The 13611-nt window shown below is 32.8% G+C and overlaps 1 protein-coding gene across 1 annotated transcript in view; it reads left to right on the top strand.

The window, feature by feature from the left end:
• The first annotated feature begins 4003 nt into the window (after positions 1–4003).
• Positions 4004–13611, top strand: part of LOC132744227 (G-protein coupled receptor moody-like) — a 114941-nt gene continuing 105333 nt past the window's right edge. The window contains exon 1 of the mRNA XM_060732864.1: positions 4004–4155. The gene's annotated coding sequence lies outside the window, so the exon portion shown is untranslated. The remainder of the gene's footprint in view (positions 4156–13611) is intronic.

A 13611-nucleotide genomic window follows, 5' to 3' on the forward strand; every position in this document is an offset into this window, starting at 1 on the left:
GCATGTACGAATTAAGGACGGATATACTCGGTCAAGCAAGGTTTGAACACGATTTGCATACGAATACATACGATTGTTGCACGGTTCCAAGTACGGTCTAGTACGGCCTGGTACGATAAAACACGACTGTTACTCGATTTACTCGACTTTCACAAAGTTTACATAGGGTCCCGCCGACTTCTGTTCGAGTTATCATATGCCTTATATTATCACCTATTTGTGTATGTTTTGATATAATCGACCCATTCTGATGGCTTGGCTTATAAATTTTCGAACTTTCAACGAAGAAGACCTATATATGTTAAAATTGGTTATATAAAACAATGCCAGATGCAACAGATGACAGGAATCATGATAAGCCTGACAGACATTGGTGGGTCCCCCTGCTCATTAGGCTTGGCAGGGGCAGAAGTTTGGAGTGGTCGGCGGGCCTTGGTGGCCCTTCTTGCATTCCTTCTGTGCGTGGGAACCTTCTTCTTTGGATACATTCTAGTATGATGCAGCAATTAAGTACTCTGGGTAGATCTAGCAATTGAGGGTGGCAGCAGGTAGTTGTGGTTTTCGTTGTCCAATTCATGCTGATGTAGAGGCCGTGTAAGACCGTATACGAGGCCGTGTGAGACCGTGTATATACCCGTACTATACCGTGTATGTTTCGTACTTGAACCGTAGTGGTCGTATGACGATCGTATGAAACCGTTTGTGCACTCGAGTGAATCGTACCGTGATCGTGTGACTTTCGAATGTTAATTGGGTGTTGGATGTAGGACTTGGGGACGGTCTCGAACGATTCCATACGATTTATATACGATCTTGGCACGGTTTGACTCACTCGTGGAGTGGACTTAAAATACGGTTGTATATACGGTCTCACACGGTCTCTTACGGTCTTTTACGGTCGTTTATACGATCATACACGGACGTTACATCCGTACCAGTTTTTTAAAGTTTTAAAAACCATACACGGCTTACACGGATACACTCGAATGGCCCGATTGTAACTCGGTTAAACTAACGGTTGGTTCGGTTGTATGTACGGTTTATACGAGTGGCCAACCGTATAAGCCGTGTGTCCTGTGTGAGATGGACTTAAACGGTTCAAAATGTACTTAAAACAGCAGCATATTTTTTTTTGTTCCGGCTGTTTGTAAACCTTCAATTTTCATGTGTGTTAATTACCAGAATTATTCTAATCTGTGAATCAACTCTTTCGAGATTGGATAAAAAAGTATAAAAATAACCTATTTTTTCCCATTTAGATATTTTATTGAATATTTCATCAGATATAGGTTTATACTCGTCCACAATGGGCACTGTAACACCGCACATTGGGGTCAAACGCACTTTGGGGTCAATATCGTGAAATTGACCCCAAAGTACGTTAATATGCTACATATCAACGCACTTTGGGTTCCAGAGTTCTGAAGGTGTCAATTGACTTCGGCTTAAATACCGAGTACTGACTTACATTTATACTAGTATTCGAGTTGCGACAATGAAATATTTGAGGTGCAGTTTAAGATGACGGTCGATACTTATATACATCACTGTGCAATTTAACTAAGAGCCATTTATATCACTAATTGATTCTTAACTGGTAAATGTTTTATCAATTGTACCACTTGAACTATCTGAACAATTGTGACCATAAAACAAACAATTATAGTACTTAAATTGTGAATGTATTCCTAGAAATAAAAGATGTTTCGAAAAAAATCCTGTTGTGTCATCATTTACTTGATAACTTTTAGTGTCATATTGAACCCCATTTTAGATATGATGTAAATGTAATTAAAAGGCAGTTAATATAATTTCAGTTGAATTTCGTTTCCTGTTTTAATGAATTGTAACAGGTTAGAAATAAATAAAGTTGGACTACGTCTACAAAGCTAGCTGCACTTCATTTCAAGCCTTTTTCACAATTTTCGATATTCCTAAATATTTACACCAAATGATATCGCAAATGAAAACGCATACAATGTCGAAAATTTATTAACATTTTAGAAAAAATTGTTTGTAAAACAATTTATAACTTTTACATGATTATTACTTGATAACTGTATCAGTGAATACACTCAATACATTTTGGTTTCTATCTCTTAAATCCTAATGACTTTTACGTTTGTCAGGTACCAGTCATGTAATTCTATGAAAGTAAATATTAAATGAGCCGTGTCATGACAAAACCAACATAATGGGTTTGCGACCAGCATGGATCCAGACCAGCCTGCGCATCCGCGCAGTCTGATCAGGATCCATGCTGTTCGCTATCAGTTTCTCTATTTGTTATAGTGTTTGTAAGCGAACAGCATGGATCCTGATCAGACTGCGCGGATGCGCAGGCTGGTCTGGATCCATGCTGGTCGCAAACCCATTATGTTGGTTTTGCCATGACGCGGCTCAAATTTTCTTACATACATGCTTTAATATACACACAACGACTTATTTTTAATTTGTTGCCATTTTGGATGCTGTTCTGAGACTAAAAAAATAAACTGATAGGAGTAAAATTTAATGCAAACGTTAATTTACAGCAAGAGGCAGTTTATTGTGAATATAAAACATATTTATAATGAATTGTAAATTGCAAAAATTATAAAATTGCAACACTTAGATAGAACAAATTTAAATAATCTAATATCTGCTATTGTTAGCAAATACATTTTGCTTACTTTGTTCCTTATTTTTAGTTCACAATTATCATTAACTACAAGTTTCATTTTGAAATATCTATAATTATATGACCCCAAAGTGCGGTCGTCTGCTTGATGTTAAAATATGCATATGTACCTGTGTAACTCACTTTGGGAAAGTGCGTTACGCACTTTGGGGTTGGACCCAAAAGTATGTAACGCACTTTGGGGTCCAACCCCAAAGTGCGGTGTTACAGGGCACCTTTTCCATCAGAATTTCAAAAACAGACAAAAACAAAGAAATGTAAATAGCTTCTATCATTTGTATTTTCTTATAAAAATTTCAAGAAGAAATGTTGATAAAGTAATTAAACCACTTAAACTGCTGAATTACATAATTAGAGTTATCAAACACCCATTTTATCAAATATTGGGGATATCAAGATGGAAATTGATATTAGTCAGCCAACAGTACAGAGCCTGGTCAGACAGCATGGATCTGCAGGCTGGCAAGGTTGTATGCTGGTGGCAAACGATACATTCAGTTTTGGCAAACGAAAAATTCAGTTTTGGCAAACGATACATTCAGTTTTGGCAAACGATACATTCAGTTCTGGCAAACGATACATTCAGTTTTGGCAAACGATACATTCAGTTCTGAGAAAACGATGCATTCAGTTTTGGCAAACGATACATTCAGTTTCGGCAAACGATACATTCAGTTCTGGCAAACGATACATTCAGTTTTGGCAAACGATAAATTCAGTTCTGGCAAACGATACATCCATTTTTGGCAAACGATACATTCAGTTCTGGCAAACGATACATTCAGTTTTGGCAAACGATTCATTCAGTTTTGGCGCCAACAGGCTACCAATTAAAGTTAATTAGTGTAAACATTTTTTTATGATGAAAAATAATATTTTGTTCTAGAATATTATATTGTCTGCTATGTCTATACAAATATATGTAACATCGGATCATGTACATATACTTGCCAATAACATCTATGTATAATTCTTTCATGATTTGTTGTAATGTCTGATTCAAAATACTGTCAACGCTATCATTTATACCTTGTTACAAACATTCCATTGTAGACCAATTCATTTTAAACCTAAAAAAAACCCCAACAATCTGGAAATACATACAACATAGCAAAGTTTCTGTACATACAGATGTGTCTTCACATAGAGAGAAGAAAATAAACTTTGTATAATAAACTATCAATTGACCGGATTTAGGCATACCTCAGCGGTCGATAAACAAAGTCATAAATGATAGTCATAGTAATAAATATATGACTATCCCGTACTTTATCATCATATTATTATTTCTTATCCGCTCACGGCATTACTACGTAAATGGTAGTAAACTATTATACTTCATGCATGTTATTATACATGCCATAAACCCAAGTTGAGATATAATTATTTTGTGGTGATATATGTTTCACATATTTTGTAAATATACAAACTATTTAGGACAGTTACAAATTGAAACACCCGGATATCTGTTTTTGGTGAGTACAGATAATTATTTTGAATATATTATAGAATTTCGTTTCTTTTTTAACGTTTCCCAATATGTGTTAGTTTTGTGACTCAATGATCAAGAAATCATTCAAACTTTTAAAAGTACTGAATAATATTATAGGTCTTTATTATAATGAATCATTTTTCTTAAAGTTGCCACATATGAAAATTGTCACAAAATACCATAGAATTTTATGATACTGCACTTTTATATTTCGCTTTTCATTGGTTAATCTTAAAGTTTGTATAAACTATATACACGCTGTTGTCAATTTATGAATTGTAATTTCTTTCTTTTTCTCTGATTATAAACTCTTTATAAAGCTTTTGATAAGTTATATTGACTTACACAAACGGTTGTGGCATGCATAACCTGTCAAAAATATTTTTTATAATAATAATATAAACATAAGAAAAGAGAAGCAACAATTACAAAATATAGGAACTTCCGGAATTCCATTTTATTTAGTTCCGCCCATTGCTAACGTTTATGGCACATGCATTCTTTTTCTTGGGGGACCATACATCGCTCTTCAAAGGGGTGTGGACGGTAGCTTGTAGTTTCCATTACCATCCATGAAAATCGCCTCCAACGTTTTTAATTTTGGAAGTTCTTATGGGATTCTGTTTTTCTCTTTTTTACGAGTCCTGAACACTAGACTAGATCACTGCTGTTTATCAAATACGAGAAGTAAGTAAATTTTCTGCCCTTCCTTGCATAATAAATGCATTATATATGTATATAGTTGTGCCCTTTAGCAATTTCTAAATTGTTAAAGAGCTTTCTAAAACGTTTTTAATGCCGCATTTTCTTCAAGGTATCGATGTTCTTACGATATGCACTTGACATATTTTTTAACAATAACAACAAAATGAGGATATTTCTTGAATCAAATTGTGGCTTTAGCTTTTGAGAAGATATGTAGACTAGAAAGTGTATATGATATTCTATTTCCGGTCCTAATTTTCCCATTTAACCCATTACTTCATGAGCATTTTGTGAAAAATGGCTGTTTTCATTGAAAAGTCTCCCGTTACAAGTTCAAATTGCTATGATACTATAAAAACTGCTTCAACACTAATCAAACTTGGCACAAATGTTGACTGGACCATTGCCCTTGCAACAACATGATCAGGCTTAAATTTTCTGTTACCATGGCAACGAGGGGACATCTCAAAATTGCCAAAAATCACTATTTTGCGTTGATTTTTTCCATCAAAATTGATTTCAAAGTGCTGCAACTTCTCAATGGATTGAGATAGAGTCAAATGCTTTTCAGCGTTGGTTACACGTTACCTTATGATCAATCTGGGGTCATTTACAGCCTCTCACAAGTCCAAAATTTTCTTGGCGATGAGGGGGACTCCGCCCCCCTTCAAACCCCCCAAACAGAAGGGGGCACATCCCCCTTCTGGCAACCCCCTGATGTATCTTTTGGTTGGGGGGCCGCGCCGAAAAAGAGGTCACTTTTTTTAACAACATTTCTCAAAATGGGGTCATTTACAGCCTCTCACAAGTCCAAAATTTTCTTGGCGATGAGGGGGACTCCGCCCCCCTTCAAACCCCCCAAACAGAAGGGGGCACATCCCCCTTCTGGCAACCCCCTGATGTATCTTTTGGTTGGGGGGCCGCGCCGAAAAAGAGGTCACTTTTTTTAACAACATTTCTCAAACAAAAACAAGTGTTTGGGGCCTAAATAAGGCATTTTTTCATCATTTGAGACAACGAAAAGGGGGGGGGGGGTGAAAAAGGCGTTAAAAGGCGTGTATATGAAGTAATGGGTTAAATGCTACTTGATGTGACCTATATCGAGATGAAACAAATGTGTTTTTTTGTTCTGTTTTTTTTTTTTTATAATTGCCAGTTCCGAGAATTGAGAATAAAATTCCTGGAATTTTACGACTGTATACAAGGTATCGGTATCAAAACCACATCACATATTGATTGTCACACTGCTTATATAGACATACATGGCTATTGTTTTTACACATGACTTGCTCGTTTTAATTTATCGTTTTAGATGAAACTCATACATAAGAATATATTGTATCGATAGATCGTTTTCAAAGTTTATATCTGTTAACGCCGCTGTCCAATACCGATCCTTGTATTTATACTGGTTTTGTGTAATCTTTTCTAAACCGAACAGTCGATGTAAAAGCTATGACAGCGGTTTTATTTTCGTACTCGTATTTGTTCATTTATTCCTAAAAATCAGAGATTTTGGTTTAATATAAGTTGTTCATCATGAAATAAGCTAGCAAACAATATTGCACAGAATTAAATTTCCCCCCGCGTTCATTTAAACTTGCTTTGAAATAGTTTCTTCTAGATAACTTGAATGACACTATTTTCATACGCTAATAAATATTTCATGTAGGCATGTTACGTTGCACGAGTTATCTTTAGCGATTAACGAATTGTAGTGTTTTATAATTTCTCGAATAATTGCCACGCAGTATTCAATCGCATTAAAATCATCCTAACTGTCGCTCCACTACCCAAGCTATGCCTTTTTTGTTTTGTCCAAATGTAATGATATGCATAACCTTTATGTGCTTGAGTTGCTTTAAATGTTATTAAGTGAAGTGTTGGTAAATATCAGATTTATATTTCTCTAATGAACAATTTGCATTTACTTATCACTTTGAGAAAGATTCATATCTGAATATTTTAAGAAAATGGTTTATTAGTGACAGTTGTGAATATTTCTTAGCATGGAGAAAACGAACAGAATAAAGTCTAGACAATTGATGTCACCTGAGATACATAAATGACAAGAAGCTTTTAATAGTTTCCCTATATACTATTATAAACTTATTCTGTGATATCTATTGCACGATTCGATTCCCTAGGTGAATATTGATATGGTTGGAAAAGATTTATCTGATCAAATAAAAGCTGAATTTTAGCATTTTCTGATGAATTAACATACATTGCGATACAGTATGTCCTACATATACAGTTCAGCCGGAAAGATTTATGCATTTTACCAATCCTAATCTTTGTACTGATGTTGATTAAAACAAAATACAAACAAAATTCTTCAATACAATAATGCATAACAATCATCGTTGGAAAAATAAAAACAATTTGATAGATGCAACAAATGTAAATAAATTTAATCATTTGAAATAATTACTTAAATATATAAAATAAACCTCAAGACATCAGTACAGAAAACAGGACAATCTTGATAGTCTTGTTTTATCATCACTTTTGTAACTCCTTCAGAGATATAAGTCTATTTCAGTTTCAATACCAAAGAAGGTCCAACAATAACAGCGAGACACTGTACCTAGGAACCATTTAAATTAATTCAAGCATGCTTTTTTGCGCATTTTAGCCACAGTCCTTCTCACTGACATCAATTTGGCTCATAATTCAAGATGATGTTTTTTTTATTCTTTTGAATGTGTTTATGAAGGTTAAAAGAAATTAGTGTATAAATAGATATGTTTTTCAAGAATATTCATAGAACTGAATTAGCAGTCACTTCATTGATAATGTTAATGAAAGGCAAATGACTCAAGTACCGGTATGTTATTTTGTTGCTTGTTATGTTCTGCCAGTATTGCATCTTTGTCACAAGATACCTTAGTTTCACAGTTAATCTTGTATATCTGTTTTTACTCAATAAATCTACTTGTGAAACGATGATTTTACTTTTAGTCTCATTATATTAACTATAATGTGGATGTTTGGCAACGGTAAAATATTATTTTGTTTCATGTCACTGATGATCATTAAATTTTGATACAATCTCATAAACACAACTCCAGTGTTTCCTTGAAAGATAGACAGCTTCTTTTAAGTATCATTTAGGTGATTATCATGTCAGTGCTCTACCTTGCGCCTTGTCTTATTTTTGTTTGGGGTCCTCCTAGGCCCCTTGCCGCTGGTTCTTGAGCTGGATAGTGTTAGGGTTGCATTTATTGAACGCCGCCTTTCCTTACTGATCATATCTATCGTATTCTCTAGTAAACGTAATTCAATATTTTCATTGTATTGAAACTTTCCTATTTACTAATAAATACAAGGTCAAATGATATTCTTCTAAAGGGCAATCTCTACGACAAAGTTTATATGATATTTTCTTTCCGTATCAATAAGGAATTTAATAGCTACTTTTGCATAAAAATATCGATTCTGTTCAGGAAATTATTCTGTGACATAATAGCGTCATATTTATAGTTTACTGAATAAAATATTTCTAATATAAAACGACAGAAGTGTGCCACAAAATTAATCAAATTTGATCGTGTCATTTTCAATCTAAATGTTTCAAAATTTAGATTGTATAATAACTACATTGCCATTTATTTATAAAACACGCTAATTGTTAAATGTGGGCGACGAAAACAAAACTTACAAGATTCATCTATTGACAGATGTTTTTTGTATAAAAAGTCTAATATAGTCTAATATTTACGTAAAATGTAGCATAGTTTATGTTATTTTATAAGTACACGTTTTCATGAAAACCATAATCATTGCATTGTTTGACTTCTATTTGTATTATCATATTCATCCGCAGATATTAAAGAAACAAACTAGTTCATGTATAATTTCTACAGCACTCCTAAATAACTTTGAATTTTTGAGCTCATTTAATAATTCGCCCCAAACACAGCGGAATAAGACGCCTTACTTAATCTCCTATGAATCTGCTCTCTCCTATTTCAATTATAAAATATCCTTAGAGGATTTGTGCAAAAAATAACTTGTCTCCCATAGGTCTGTCTTCACGGATGAAATTTTTCCAGTAAAAACCACAGCAATATTGTTATAGGATATTCCTTATAAGTAATTATAAACATTAATCACGAATCAGTGCATCCCCATTAAAATAAACAAATTAAGCATCAATTTTATACATAATATATTTGTAAATAAGGAAAAGTCATAACAATTATGCGTATTCAAAATATATATCTAATTTAATAACTTCAGAGTATATTTATACACATTCAAATGTTTAATTAAACATATGTATGCTAAATAAACACACCTTTCTATATGTACATTGTATACTGTACAGAAAGCTTAATGCTTAATTAACAATATCAAAAGATGGTGACTACATCTATTTTAACTACTTTTGCAAAGCTGAAATTATACAAAACTAAGAAAAAGTATGGAAGTACGAATTTACCCTTGTTTTTCAGACAGTTGTGTGTTTACCTTTGCGCATAATAATTATGCAAATTTTTCAACATACTTTACAAGTCAATCAATAAGTTTGTTCCTATTTTGGCTCAGCAGGTGTCAAGTGCTGCGTGGCAGCTGTAAAAAGTTGCCCCGTACTTCACTTCAGTGTTGTTATATTTTTCTGGTCCTTCGGGATCATTGATGCCAGCACTATTAAGTGTTGAGAATTGAGTACCGCTCAAGTCGGTGCTAAGGGGTGTGAGGGATGTTGCACGTATTCATTATCCCTCATGTACAGAAACCGAGTCTGCAATTCTCTTGTAATTTTGTTTTGGTTAATGCTTCCGAGGGATCACTTTGTTTCCAGATTTTCATATATTACCACAGTGACTGTCGAATGACGTTATATGTTGGAGTGGAAACGAATACTTTCCCTTTAGGAAAAATATTTGTCCACGCAGTTTTCTGTCAAAAGTTTAAAACATAGTTATACAAAGATCATTTGTACTTTATTTTATGGTTTTCCAAGTTTCAATGCACATACAATGTTTTTTTTTTTATAAATCTAAGAGGTCAACAGTTGTCTTTGCTTTTATTCATTTTCGGTTCAATTATCCCGTTACTGCCAAAGCACACACCTCCTTCATACACAAATCAATTCATCGAAATCTCTGGCCAATATTTAAGTGGTAATCCTATGCAAATTGATTCCGTGGGTGATATAAATTTTAAATTAGTGCAACACTTCCATTCATAAAGCGTTAGACAACTATGACACATTTAGATAGACAAACCAAAGTAGGACTATGCAAATGAACAAAGAAGAACAGGCAAAGCAATCTACATCAGATATTAAGTTTACGGGTCGAATAAGGTTGGAACTTTAAAGAGACGTGACAATTGTTTATTTACAATGTATTTACCAGTTATTACAATAGAAGCCTTTGGTCTGCACACTTATATAGATTGTTACGGTTGGGTGATAAAAGGTTGATGCTTAGCCTAAATAAAAAATTATCCGACAATGAATATTTGTACACGTAAACATCTGCTGAAATGTATTATAAAAATTATAACATTCGAGCTTCAATGAGTCAACAACTTAGCTTTTCAGATGACGAAATGTACAAAAGCGTACTTAACTATTTTAACTTTTAAGTTTTAACAACAGTCTTGAACTGCTAGGCAATATGTTTTCTTTGAAATTATACAAACACCTTTTATACATACAGTTTTATCAGCAGTTGTCCTTAGTTGAGTGGTTAAGGTCGTTAAACCGCTTACCAACACAGCTGAAGGTTTGAATTCAAACACCAATTTAACAAATTATATAATCATAAAAGTAAAGAAGCAGCATTACAAAATATAGGAAAGTACATGTCCTGACCACTTCTTTATATAATATGAAGCAAATTTTCTGCACTTGCTTGCATAATTTATACATTTACAAATAGTTGTGCCTTTGTTCATTGTATGAACATGGTCAAGAGCAAGTACAGTTTTTAGGGTAATTGATCGAACTTTGATCGTTAGTATAAATGCATTTAAATCAAATATGCCTTGTATTTGCCAAGAATAAATATATAGATTAGTAAGTAATGTCAATGGAAGAAAACGGATGTTTTCAGAGGGTTCGGTCTGTAACAGGTAGTATGTATTGTTTGTAATTTCATTCAAATCATAAAACTTCTCTATTTCACAAATATTTTTTTTATTCTTACTTTGTCATTTTCAGTTAGACTGACTAGTATGGTACTGAATGGTTTTACACTTTTTAAAATATCAACCCAAATCATTATTTTTTAAGATATGCATCACCTGTCACATAGACATTTTAATTAGCATCGTCTAGATGTTTCGTGCTAATAAAAGCGGTTTATTGAAATTTCAATTTTTCATGTTATATTCAATTTTGAGGCTTAGGTCAACTATAATTCTAGATTGTTAAAAGGCTGACTAAAATAATAAAGACAATTATTTCAGTATATGTTCTTATGATAAGCAGTCATATTTCCTGTACACTGAGACCAGTAAAAGCATTTTTAGGCTTAAGTCAATAATAATTCTAAATTGTTAAAAAGCTGACTAAAACGATTTAATGCAACATTTTCTTCTCCGTATTGCCAAACATTGCAATATATGTTCTTATGATAAGCAGTCATATTTTCTTTACTCTGCGACCAGTATGAGAATATGTCTTGAATCTAAGAAATGTTAATTGCATTAGAGAAAACATGTAGAAAAGATAGTGTATATGATAATCTATTTCGGTTCCATTTTTACTATCTAAATGCTACTTTATATGACCTATTTCGAGATCAAATAAATGTTTGTTCTTTTTTATTAAAAAAGATGCCAGTTCAGAGAATTGAGAGTAAAATTCCAGGAATTTTACGACTGTATACAAGGTATCGGTATCAAAACCATATCGAACAATTTTATATTAAATATTGATTGTCACATTGTTCATCTAGAATACTTATACTTGCTCGTTTAGATGAACCTCATACATAAAAGATATATATAATATCAAGGTTAATATCCGTGAACGCCGCTGTTTAATGCTAATATTTTCTTCGAAACCGAACAATCGCCGTCAAAAGCTCTGTTGCAGCGGTAAAAATGGTCTTACTCATTTTCGTTGCCTTTATTCTTACAAACACAGGTTTCGGTATAAAATCAGTTTGCGTTTTAGGCTGTTTACTAAGAAAAATATAATCACCATTATCGCCAAGAACAAAAAAAAAATCCTGCGTTTTAACTTGGAATTAAACATTTTAATATGCTAATCAATATTTTATGTAGGCAGGTTACGTTGCATGAATTATCTTTAATAATTTAATGCAGTGTAGCATTCTATATTTTTCGAATAATTGCCATGCATGTTTATGTAAGACCACCAACACTTATGGACCACAAAATAAAAATACTTGTTTGCCCTTTTTGTGAGATCCTTGGTGTTGGTGTGCGTACCATGGTGACAGTGCGCATGTTGTGTTATGTCTGTTTCACTACATAATTATGATACTTTATATATGTGACGTGCCAAAATAAATCTCATATTCATGATAACTGACACTAATTATTCTAATTTTAAAGATTTAATCAACACTGCGAAAACCAGTGATGAGAGTGATATATGTTTTAATTTGTATTGCAATATTTAAGAATATCTTTAATGAAATCGGTTCTATATATTTAATCTAAGAAATATACCCTATAATTCTACCAATGCTTAAAACGCATGTGCTTTTTTTTATTTTTGAAGTAGACTCCTTCCCTTTCCACTTTTGATGATTTATGTGCCAGCTTTATTTTGATTATACGTATGAAAATAAAGGAATATTTATCAGTTGAGTTAATCTTCTTGAAAAAGTAAAATAATTTAATTCACTTCTCTTTAACATTTAAAGAATGACATTATTAAAAGTTGTGATCAAGTTTAGGAATGTGCAAAGCAATATGTAAATGTCTAGATAAATGTTGTTTATAGCATCCTTACATGAATCAACACGAGTTAATGATAATTTTATGCAGGGAATCTATGTAAAGGCTTTAATTTAAATTAATAAAATTACTGAAGGCTAAAAATTTCGATGATTTTATCATATACAAATTGCGTTTCTTTTGGTTTGTCCAAATGTAATGGTATGCAAAATATTTATGTGCTTGAGTTGCTTTCAATGTGATGTACTGAAGTGTTGGAGAATATCAAATATATATTTCCCTAACGAACAATTTGCATTTACTTATATCTTAATATTTCAAGAAAATAGTTTATTAATGACAGTTTTGAATATTTCTTAGCATTGAGAAAACGAATAAAGTCTAGACAATTGGTGTCAACTGAGATACATAATTGATAATAATCTTTGTACAGTGTCCTTAGATACTATAATAAACTTATTCTGTGATATCACACGAGTCTTTCCCCAGGTGGATTTTGAAGTGATTGGAAAAGATGATAAGAGATCTTATCAAATAAAAGCTGAATTTTAGCATTTTCTGATAAATAAACATACATTAAGAAACGCGTGTTCTGTAAAAGCACAAATTGCATTTCAAATTTCTCTCCTTTTTTAAACCAGATAAAGATGTCGCACATATTTATGTAAAATAACAGCTCAGATTCTTCGTTGGCTTTGGAGATTTTTCTTATTGTCTTAAGTCACCCATTTTCTTATTTGCACAGTAATTGGAATTTGGAAATACATGTAATCAGGTCAGCTGGAAAGATTTTGGCAATTTAATGTTAATAACAAATACAAATCTTTGTACTGATATTGATTAA

Source organism: Ruditapes philippinarum, unplaced genomic scaffold (genome assembly GCF_026571515.1).
Source record: "Ruditapes philippinarum isolate M1 unplaced genomic scaffold, ASM2657151v2 ctg1491_1_1_1_1, whole genome shotgun sequence".
Classification (NCBI taxonomy): domain Eukaryota; kingdom Metazoa; phylum Mollusca; class Bivalvia; order Venerida; family Veneridae; genus Ruditapes; species Ruditapes philippinarum.